The following is an 11560-nucleotide window of genomic DNA, read 5'->3' on the forward strand; positions in this document are numbered from 1 at the left end:
TGTGCAATGGAGGAACTATAAAATGTCAAGAGTCAGGATGTGCAGAGATGCAGTTTTTGGATGATCATGCTGGGTGGCATAGTCCCTATGTTATTTGGAAACATTTTGATGTGTGTTAGGTTGGGAAAAGTAACTCTGAGAGATGTGAAGACGGCAGTAGACAGAGATGACAAACCACAGATTCACTTCAAAGCCCTCGACCCCGAGTTTGGTACCGTCAAAGAAGAGGTGAGGAGGAAGGAGAAAAAAGAGATGAGGGAGAGTAGAGCAGGGGGAGAGAAGAGGGGGGAGGGAGGGACGAGTGGAGAGGAGGGGGACAAGTGGGGAGGAGAGGGGCAGAGGACAGAAGGGGTGCGGAGAGGTGATTAGGGGTAGAAGAGTGAGAGAAGTTGGTGATAATATAACATAAATACAGTCACACTTGATATTTTGTGTGTGTATATATAGGTATTTGAAGACGAGGCGTTGGTTCCAGGCTGGGAGGGGAAGATAGTGGCCTGGGTGGAGGAGGACAACGGAGAGGAGAGGTAACGCAACTCAAACACATACACACACACACACTTCTCCGTCAGTGTTCAGTCTGTCATTGTTCTTTATTTTTCCACAGGATTAAAGCCCAGCTGCTGAGGAACTGAAGGCCTAGCTGCTGAGGAACTAAGCCCTATGCTGAGAACTGAGGCCCTAGCTGCTGAGGAACTGAAGGCCCTAGCTGCTGAGGAACTGAGGCCCTAGCTGTGAGAACTAAAGGCCCTAGCTGCTGAGGAACTGAAGGCCCTAGCTGCTGAGGAACTAAAGGCCCTACTGCTGAGGAACTGAAGGCCCAAGCTGCTGAGGAGCTGAAGGCCCAACTGCTGAGGAGCTGAAGGCCTAGCTAAGCTGGGCCCTAGTGCTGAGACTGAAGGCCCTAGCTGCTGAGGAACTGAAGGCCCAAGCTGCTGAGGAGCTGAAGCCCAAGCTGCTGAGAAGCTGAAGCCCTAGCTGCTGAGGAGCTGAAGGCCCTAGCTGCTGAGGAACGAAGGCCCTAGCTGCTGAGGAACTGAAGGCCCTAGCTGCTGAGAACTGAAGGCCCTAGCTGCTGAGGAGCTGAAGGCCCTAGCTGCTGGGAACTGAAGGCCCTAGCTGCTGAGGAACTGAAGGCCCTAGCTGCTGAGGAACTGAAGGCCCTAGCTGCTGAGGAACTGAAGGCCTAGCTGCGGAGGAATTAAGGCCCTAGCTGGCTGAGGAGCTGTAAGGCCCTAGCTGCTGAGGAGCTGAAGGCCCTAGCTGCTGAGGAGCTGAAGGCCCTAGCTGCTGAGGAGCTGAAGGCCTAGCTGCTGAGGAACTGAAGGCCCTAGCTGCTGAGGAACTGAAGGCCCTAGCTGCTGAGGAACTGAAGACCTACTGTTGAAGTCGGAAGTTTACATAAACTAGTTTTAATGACCCCAACCTAAGTGTCTCAACCACTCCACTAATTTATTGTTAACAAACTATAGTTTTGGCAAGTCGGTTAGGAAATCTACTTTGTGCATGACAAGTAATGTTTCCAACAATTGTTTACAGACAGATTATTCATTTATAACTCACGTGTATCACAATTCTAGTGGGTCAGAAGTTTACATACACTAAGTAGACTGTGCCTTTGAGCAGCTTGGAAAATTCCGGAAAATTATGTCAATGGCTTTTAGAAGCTTCTGATAGGCTAATTGACATCATTTGAGTCAATTGAGTGTGTACCGTGTGGATGTATTTCAAGGCCTACCTCAAACTCAGTTTCTCTTTGCTTGACATCATGGGAAAATCAAAAAAAATCAGCCAAGACCTCAGAAAAAAAATTGTAGACCTCCACAAGTCTGGTTCATCCTGGGAGGCAATTTCCAAATGCCTGAAGGTACCACGTTCATCTGTACAAACAATAGTATGCAAATATAAACACCATGGGACCACATCATACCGCTCAGGAAGGAGACGCTTATGGTCTCCTAGAGATGAACGTACTTTGCGTGCGAAAAGTGCAAATCAATCCCAGAAACAACAGCAAAGGACCTTTGAAGATGCTGGAGGAAACAGGTACAAAAGTATCTATATCCACAGTAAAACCACAGTTAAAACGACGTCCTATATCAACATAACCTGAAAGGCTGCTCAGCAAGGAAGAAGCCACTGCTCCAAAACCCCCATAAAAAAGCCAGACAACGGTTTGCAACTGCACATGGGCCAAGATACTTCTTGGCAGAAATGTCCTCTGGTCTGATGAAACAAAAATAGAATTGTTTGGCCATAATGACCATCGTCATGTTTGGAGGAAAAAGGGGGAGGCTTGCAAGCCAAAGAACACCATCCCAACTATGAAGCACGGGGGTGGCAGCATCATGTTGTGGGGTGCTTTGCTGCAGGAGGGACCGGTGCACTTCACAAAATAGATTGCATCGTGAGGTTGGAAAATTCTGTGGATATATTGAAGCAACATCTCAAGACATCAGGAAGTTTAAACTTGGTCGCAAATGGGTCTTCAAATAAACTATGACCCCAAGCCATACTTCCAAAGTTGTGGCAAAATGGCTTAAGGACAATTAGTCAAGGTATTGGAGTGGCCATCACAAAGCCTGACCTCAATCCTATAGACATGTTGTGGGCAGAACTTAAAAGCGTGTGCGAGCAAGGAGGCCTACAAACCTGAGTCAGTTACACCAGCTCTGTCAGGAGGAATGGGCCAAAATTCACCCAACTTATTGTGGGAAGCTTGTGGAAGCCTACCTGAAATCTTTGACCCAAGTTAAACAATTGAAAGGCAATGCTACCAAATACTAGTTGAGTGTATGTAAACTTCTGACCCACCGGGAATGTGATGAAACAAAATAAAAGCTGAAATAAATAATTATCTCTACTATTATTCTGACATTTCACATTCTTAAAATAATGTGGTGATCCTAACTGACCTAAGACAGGGAATTTTTACTAGGATTAAATGTCAGGGTTTAAATGTATTTTTCTAATGTGTATGTAAACTTCCAACTTCAACTGTAGCTGCTGAGGAAACTAAAGGACATACAGTGCATTCGGAAAGTATTCAGACCCTTGACTTTTTTCAAATTTTGTTACTTACAGCCTTATTCTAAAATGGATTAAAAAAATAAAAAAACACAATACTCCATACTGACAAAGCAAAAACTGGTTCAGACATTTTTGCAAATGTATTTATAAAAAAAATATATATTATATATATCACATTTACATAAGTATTCAGACCCTTTACTCAGTACTTTGTTGAAGCACCTTTGGCAGCGATTACAGCCTGGAGTCTTCTTGGGTATGACGCTACAAGCTTGGCACACCTGTATTTGGGGAGTTGTTCCCATTCTTCTCTGCAGATCCTCTCAAGCTCTGTCAGGGTGGATGGGGAGCGTTGCTGCACACCTATTTTCAGGTCTCTCCAGAGATGTTGGGTTCAAGTCTTCGCTCTGGCTGGGCCACTCAAGGATATTCAGAGACTTGTCCCGAAGCCACTCCTGCGTTGTCTTGGCTGTGTGCTTAGGGTCATTGTCCTGTTGAAGGTGAACCTTCGCCCCAGTCTGAGCCCTGAGCACTCTGGGCAGGTTTTCAACAAGGATCTCTCTGTACTTTGCTCCATTCATCTTTGCCTTGATCCTGACTAGTCCTGAAAAACATCCCCACAGCATGATGCTCCCACCACCACGCTTCACCATAGGGATGGTGCCAGGTTTTCTCCAGACATGATGCTTTGCATTCAGGCCAAAGAGTTCAATCTTGGTTTCATCAGACCTGAGAATCTTGTTTCTCATGGTCTGGGAGTCTTTAGGTGCCTTCCGGCAAACTCCAAGCGGGCTGTCATGTGCATTTTACGGAGATGGCTTCCGTCTGGTCACTCTACGACAAAGGCCTTGGTGGACACAGAGATGGTTGTTCTTCTGGAAGATTATTCCATTTACACAGAAGAGCTCTGTCACCTCCCTGACCAAGACCCTCCTCCCCCGATTGCTCAGTTTGCTGGCCGGCCAGCTCTAAAGGAGTGTTGGTTGTTCCAAACTTCTTCCATTTAAGAATGGGCCTAGCGAGGTGTTGCTGAGGAACACACTGTTACTAAAGGACGTAGAGAGGTGTTGCTGAGGAACACACTGTTACTAAAGGACCTAGAGAGGTGTTGCTAAGGAACACACTGTTACTAAAGGACCTAGTGAGGTGTTGCTAAGGAACACACTGTTACTAAAGGACCTAGAGAGGTGTTGCTAAGGAACACACTGTTACTAAAGGACCTAGAGAGGTTTGCTGAGGAACACACTGTTACTAAAGGACCTAGTGAGGTGTTGCTGAGAACACACTGTTACTAAAGGACCTAGTGAGGTGTTGCTGAGGAACACACTGTTACTAAAGGACCTAGAGAGGTGTTGCTAAGGAACACACTGTTACTAAAGGACCTAGTGAGGTGTTGCTGAGGAACACACTGTTACTAAAGGACCTAGAGAGGTGTTGCTGAGGAACACACTGTTACTAAAGACCTAGTGAGGTGTTGCTAAGGAACACACTGTTACTAAAGGACCTAGTGAGGTGTTGCTGAGGAACACACTGTTACTAAAGGACCTAGTGAGGTGTTGCTGAGGAACACACTGTTACTAAAGGACCTAGTGAGGTGTTGCTGAGGAACACACTGTTACTAAAGGACCTAGTGAGGTGTTGCTGAGGACACACTGTTACTAAAGGACCTAGTGAGGTGTTGCTGAGGAACACACTGTTACTAAAGGACCTGAGAGTGTTGCTGAGGAACACACTGTTACTAAAGGACCTAGTGAGGTGTTGCTGAGAACACACTGTTACTAAAGACCTAGAGAGGTGTTGCTGAGGAACACACTGTTACTAAAGGACCTAGTGAGGTGGTGCTGAGGAACACACTGTTACTAAATCCTTTGAGAACTGTGCCTTATGAAGGACATGCTTTTCTGCAGTATATAATCACAAACTGGACGGACTGAGTTATAACTTTACTGTAGATTAAACACTGCTGAATTGTCATTGTTTTTGTTGTACATTCCTGTTAATATATTTCTATTCTGGTTTAAAATGTTGTTTTTATTTAGAATTAAGAATGAATTATGTTTTGTATTGTTTACAGAGGAGAATGTTTTTGCAGTAGAGTTGAACATCAGAAGACTGAGCTGTTGCAAAAGCAGGATCAGTAAGTTAAGCCAGATAACTCTTATTGGGAGTAAGTTAGGCCAGATAACTCTTATTAGGAGTAAGTTAGGCCAGATAACTCTTATTAGGAGTAAGTTAGGCCAGATAACTCTTATTAGGAGTAAAATATATCTCTTGATTTACTGATATATTTATAAAGCTGAACTTGAATATGGTTGTCAAGTCATTTATACCATGATGCCAGTTATACCTTGACGTTATTGCCATGATGCCAGTTTCAAGTCTCATCTCTTGAAAATATGACATTATTTCAGAAGGTTTGTTAGCCGGCTAACTGATTGACCCTGCGGTCTGGAACAGCCCCATGTCTTGCTAACAAGAAAAATGTATAATAATAAAAATGAGATGAGAATGATTCTAAAAATCGATTGACATTCAGAATTGACTTAGTTTAGACATCCAGCTGGTATTGTAGTTTCATCACCAGAGACAATCTTCAGTACTTATTTATTCAGAGTGGTACATGCATTCATACAGTCYTGATTTATAGGATCCTTCCCACTATTTGATTGACATGTCAAGTGATAAACTTTTAATTTATAACTTGTGATTTTATTGAAAAACTTCACTTGTCCTCATGTGAAAATTAGTTAAATATTCTATAGCTGTAATGTCAAKGAAATGTTACTTTATTAACTTTAACTTTATTTATATAGCACAAGGTGTTCAAAGTCATGCATTGAAAAGCATGTGGCACTTAACMTCCTTCCTGTTGGCAGGTCTCTATAGGTGACCACTTCCTGTTGGCAGGTCTCTATAGGTGACCACTTCCTGTTGGCAGGTCTCTATAGGTGACCACTTCCTGTTGGCAGGTCTCTATWGGTGACCAGGGAATTCTCTACCACATGCGAATGTCTCCATGGAGCTCATAAGCGTAGCCTGCAGCCTATTTTGGCGGTTCACAATATTGGCCGTACRGATGTGGAATGCGAGTGCAGGAAGCCAGCAGTGCCCAACCAGGTGCAGTCAGTGGAGGACCTGTACCCRGCTGAAGACTACGACCCTCTGTCCTGAGAGCSCACAGAGGAGGATCTTCAGTGGCTAAGAAACTTGAGCCAGAACAACCGCTGTCCTCCCTGTCAGTACCGGACATTGTTAAAACAAGGGCACCTGGGGCATGCAGGAGCAACAGGAGGCTATATGGCAGGCAACAGTTGGACAGCACACCAATCCTTAACTGGCACACCATGAGGAGAGGGAGGTTGACGGCTAGCAATTATGGAGCAGTGGTTAAGGTCAAGCACGTTACTCCGTCACTGCTAAAAAGGGTTCTCAGATCACAGTTGTTGGATGGGGTGTTGTCTGTAAAGTGGGGCACATAACAAAGAGGAGGGCATCAAGGCATTCAMAATGGCTACAGGGATGGATGTGCAGGAGTSAGGGCTTTGGGTCACGGGRTCTGGGATCCTGGGTGCCTCACCGAATGGTCTGGTGGGCACGACAGTAAGTGGTAGTCATGGGGCCTTACCATTGAAGAGGCAGTGAAGTCGAAGAATGTCTATATCAAGGAGGGAGGGTCTTACCGCCTCTTTTAAGACCATCCTTACTGGCACCAGGTCCAAGGTCAGCTCCACATCACTGGAAGGGACACCTGCTTCTTCGTTGTGTGGACCWCCAAAGCCTCCRTCMCCWTCCAGCGTGACGACCTCTGACAGACTCATATTGCTCCTCCTGTCAGTACCTGTTTTCAGAGAAGACAATRGTCCAAAAATATTCCACATAGTTCACACACACACGGCTCACAGAACAGGTTATATAACAATCAAGTTTTGTTCAAAGCAGCCAACTAAAGTAATGTAGTTAACTTTATCATGTGGCACAGTGGGAATTTATATMTGTGATGTTCAAATRACTTCTTACCCCCTGTGCCTTACTTGAAGGCCCCAGTCATCCCTGCCTGTACCTGACATTGTTGGAAAAACAAATTAACAAGCGCTATCTATCGAATAGAACTCAGAGGGTTTTCTTTAATGGAAGCCTCTCGGTCAAACATRTAGGGTGTGGTGTACCGCAGGGCATCTCTCTAGGCCCTCTACTTTTTTATATTTTTACCAATGACCTGCCACTGGTATTAAACAAAGTCTGTGTGTCCATGTATGCTGATGATTCAACCATATACGCATCAGCAACCACAGCTAATGAAGTCACTGAAACCCTTAACAAAGAGTTGAGGTCTGTTTTGGAATGGGTGTTCAGTAATAAACTGGTCCTGAACATCTCTACAACTAAGAACATTGTATTTGGTACAAATACCTTCCTGCGCTCTAGACCTCAGCTGAATCTGGTAATGAAAGGTGTGGCTGTTAAACAAGTTGAGACTAAATTACTTGGCGTTACCTTAGATTGTAACACTTATTTTTATACACTGCTCAAAAAAATAAAGGGAACACTTAAACAACACAWTGTAACTCCAAGTCAATCACACTTCTGTGAAATCAAACTGTCCACTTAGGAAGCAACACTGATTGACAATACATTTCACATGCTATGCGTTGTGCAAATGGGAAATAGACAAAAGGTGGAAATTATAGGCAATTAGCAAGACACCCCCAATAAAGGAGTGGTTCTGCAGGTGGTGGACCACAGACCACTTCTCAGTTCCTATGCTTCCTGGCTGATGTTTTGGGTCACTTTGGAATGCTGGCGGTGCTTTCACTCTAGTGGTAGCATGAGACGGAGTCTACAACCCACACAATGGCTCAGGTAGTGCAGTTCATCCAGGATGGCACATCAATGCGAGCTGTGGCAAAAAGGTTTGCTGTGTCTGTCAGCGTAGTGTCCAGAGCATGGAGGCGCTACCAGGAGACAGAGGCCGTAGGAGGGCAACAACCCAGCAGCAGGACCGCTACCTCCACCTTTGTGCAAGGAGGAGCCACTGCCAGAGCCCTGCAAAATGACCTCCAGCAGGTACACACGTTGTGTTGGCACAAGTGACGATTAAAATGATTTGGATTTGACAGACTGACATTATTGTAATGTTTGATATTACAACATTGATGTGTGATACCTTTTTTATCAAGGCATATGTTTTTTTGCAAATGTATGCCTTTATTTCTATATGACTTATATTGCCAGAATACTCAACGAGGATTAACACCACAGTTATGTGTTCTTCTGTCAGGGTTGTGGTCAAATGCATGTCATTTAAAGTAAATTTAGCAATTGAACAAAAAATCAAATTCAATTTGAAATGTTCCTAATTGCAAAAGCATGAAACAGAATTTGGGTACATAAAACATAAATAATATAACACAACTCTGTTTTATGTTTTGAATATTGCAGATAGAACGCTCTGTGTTTCCAGAGACGGTTCCATTCAGCTTGTCTGGGGATGACAAAGGACATCAACAAAGACACAACAGAAAATGATTGGGCATCTTGGCTGTTAAACTAGAGACGTATAAATAAGTTACTGTTGTGCCTTTGTAACTACTTTAAAATGTAGAACTGTTTCACTAAACAATGAGAATATTAATTTGAGATTGTAAACATTGTACAACTTCATATAGAACAAATTGCACTTGAAATTCTCATTTCTTTAAAGTTATTGCAAATAAATGCATATCTTCACTCTTTTCTGAGACAATCACTGAATTAGATGTCTTCACCTTTAAATGCAATATTTCAAATCAAATTGTATTTGTCACATACACATGGTTAGCAGATGTTAATGCGAGTGTAGCGAAATGCTTGTGCTTCTAGTTCGACCATGCAGTAATAACCAACAAGTAATCTAACCTAACAATTCCACAACAACTACCTTATACACACAAGTGTAAAGGGATGAATACGAATATGTTACATAAACATATATGAATGAGTGATGGCCAAACGCAATAGGCAAGATGCAGTAGATGGTATAGAGTACAGTATATACATATGAGATGAAGTAATGTAGGGTATGTAAACCATTATATTAAAGTGGCATGTTAAAGTGACTAGTGTTACATTTATTACATACATTTTTCCAATTTTAAAGTGGCTGGAGTTGGCAGTATGTTGCGCAGGCCGCTAAATGTTAGTGTGGCTGTTTAACAGTCTGATGGCCTTGAGATAGAAGCTGTTTTTTCAGTCTCTCGTCCCTGCTTTGATGCACCTGTACTGACCTCGCCTTCTGGATGATAGCGGGGTGAAAAGGCATGGCTGGGTGGTTGTTGTCCTGATGATCTTTTTGGCCTTCCTGTGACATCGGGGGTGTAGGTGTCCTGAGGGCAAGTAGTTTGCCCCCGGTGATGCGATGTGCAGACCTCACTACCCTCTGGAGAGCCTTACGGTTTGGCGGAGCAGTTGCCGTAACCAGCGTGATAACAGCCCGACAGGGATGCTCTCGCATTGTGCATCTGTAAAGTTTGTTGAAGTGCCTTTTGGTACAAGCCGAATTTCTTCAGCCTCCTGAGGTTGAAGAGGCGCTGCTGCTCCCTTCTTCACCAACGCTGTCTGTGTGGGGTGGACCAATTCAGTTTGTCCGTGATGTGTAGCCGTGATGTGGTGAGATTGATTAGTATTTCTTATCGATATTGTAAAACCCAGAGTCCGAAACCCTACCTAGCCGATCGGGGCTAATCGACTGTGGCAAGCGGAGCGGAGATCGTTCCGATAACGCCAGGGTCCGTACCTATAAAACTGGATTACAAAGCAAGAAAAGTCTACACGATAGCATTCCATTTAAATGATCGTCATAATCGTGAACGTAGATTACTTTAATCATATGATTTATTCTTGATAAACTGGATTTTCCTAAAGGTTGAAAGTGCAAGACTTAAAATAAATAACAGTAGCTCGTACAAGTAATATTTGTCTTATGCTGGAATGTTGTGATGCGAATTGGAATGTAACGAGGGAAGCCGAACCTCGATTACGAGCGAAGTATCGTGTGCGCAATGTTGAGCAAATATGTTAAACGCAGGCTTATTAACGCACTACGGAGCTCATCCTACGCTCATGCGGAGAGTGAATGATATTGGGAGTCCGCACTTTTTAGTAGCTTCGACGGTTAGTCTCTGTGACATTCATTATTAACACAGCGTTACACATCTAATTGCTGATCGAAACCAACAGGAAAGTATATAGACCTGTATGATAAATATACCTTATTAGTCCGACGAGAGATTTGGCGTGGGTTTCAAAAACATTACGCCAGGGTAGCCTACACGAAACACAGACATATATATGACAGTAGTTCACAATCCCCTACCAAAAAAAATGAATTGCGGAAAACAATTTAAAATAATTTCGCTGGGTTTTAACACCTAAGGTTTATTACTGTTTTACTCAATTGAATACATAAATCCAGTGCCAACCGCCTGTCAAGCGCCCTCAGTGGCGCACTCTACCAAACCTGCAGAGCTCCAGAGCGCCGCTTTGCGAATTATTTTACGACAGTAGACCAGTCCTCAACGTTGCCAGATAAATAGGTTTTCCTTTAGAATTATGTTGTTACTCACTGTGACAACTAGAACAACACAAGTAACTGGCCTTATGATGTTATCTAAAGAATTCGGTAAATAAACGTGCTATATTCATGCTCAATGTCCCAATTAAGTAAATATAACACGGCCAAAAAAAATCTGCAGACATGAATGACGTTGCGCAAGGTTTCACTGAAATTTGGAAATCTGTAATTTGCTCAAACTGGCTAACCTAGTTAGACGGGGACGTAGGAACGGGGGAAGGATGATGCCGTAAAACGTTGATGTGTGATGAGAGAGTCATTGGGAAAGTGAGCACAGAGCTACCTGGGCTGGTTCGGGGACAGAAGATAACTTTATTGCTACCAGCATTCCCGGTACCGAGTAGATCCACGCGGAATCTAAAAAAGGTATTCAAGCGACTAACTAACCAAAGACGAAATGCTTCGTCCTCGTCCTGCGGTTGAGGAAATTCTTCACGATTCCCCGGTGCGTGGTGCCCTTACCTGGGCCTGCCCCTGACTCTCGCCCACTCTCCGCGGACCTGTCATCTTGAGCGTTTACCCACGGTTTTGTCCGTCCAAGGGCTGTTTGCATATGGAGGTAGTTGAACACCGTGGGTGCCTCGCCAGCAAAACGGCCCTGCTGCAAGCCCCCCTGCCCGCCAGCACACCCAGGCGCTTCTACAGCCCCACGCACCAGAGGTAACTTTAGGTGATGTAGCTTGCTAGCTAGTTAACTTTTGTTGTGTGGGCTATGACTAGAAAGTTCTTTCTCGATCCTTAAAATTCAGATCCCAACTGAATTGGATGCGTTTAAATTCCTACCTGACCCCAACACAATCCTGTAATTTTTTTTTGAAAATCAATATCGATCCGAGTGGCACAGATCCTCCCCGAAATATGTCCGAGGTGAGAGAGAATCGCATCCTTAGGGCGGTGTTCTGTATCCGACCCAACATAAGA

General features: G+C 44.0%; 1 long non-coding RNA gene across 1 annotated transcript in view; it reads left to right on the forward strand.

Annotated features, from left to right (window-relative positions):
- The window catches only part of LOC112075524 (uncharacterized), a 7129-nt gene extending 6307 nt beyond the window's left edge, over window positions 1-822 (forward strand). The window contains exons 2-4 of the long non-coding RNA XR_011477372.1: window positions 120-228; window positions 448-527; window positions 740-822. This is a non-coding gene — a long non-coding RNA (uncharacterized lncRNA). The remainder of the gene's footprint in view (window positions 1-119; window positions 229-447; window positions 528-739) is intronic.
- The last annotated feature ends 10738 nt before the right edge of the window (window positions 823-11560 follow it).

This window comes from Salvelinus sp. IW2-2015, unplaced genomic scaffold (genome assembly GCF_002910315.2).
Source record: "Salvelinus sp. IW2-2015 unplaced genomic scaffold, ASM291031v2 Un_scaffold3218, whole genome shotgun sequence".
In the NCBI taxonomy this organism is placed as follows: domain Eukaryota; kingdom Metazoa; phylum Chordata; class Actinopteri; order Salmoniformes; family Salmonidae; genus Salvelinus; species Salvelinus sp. IW2-2015.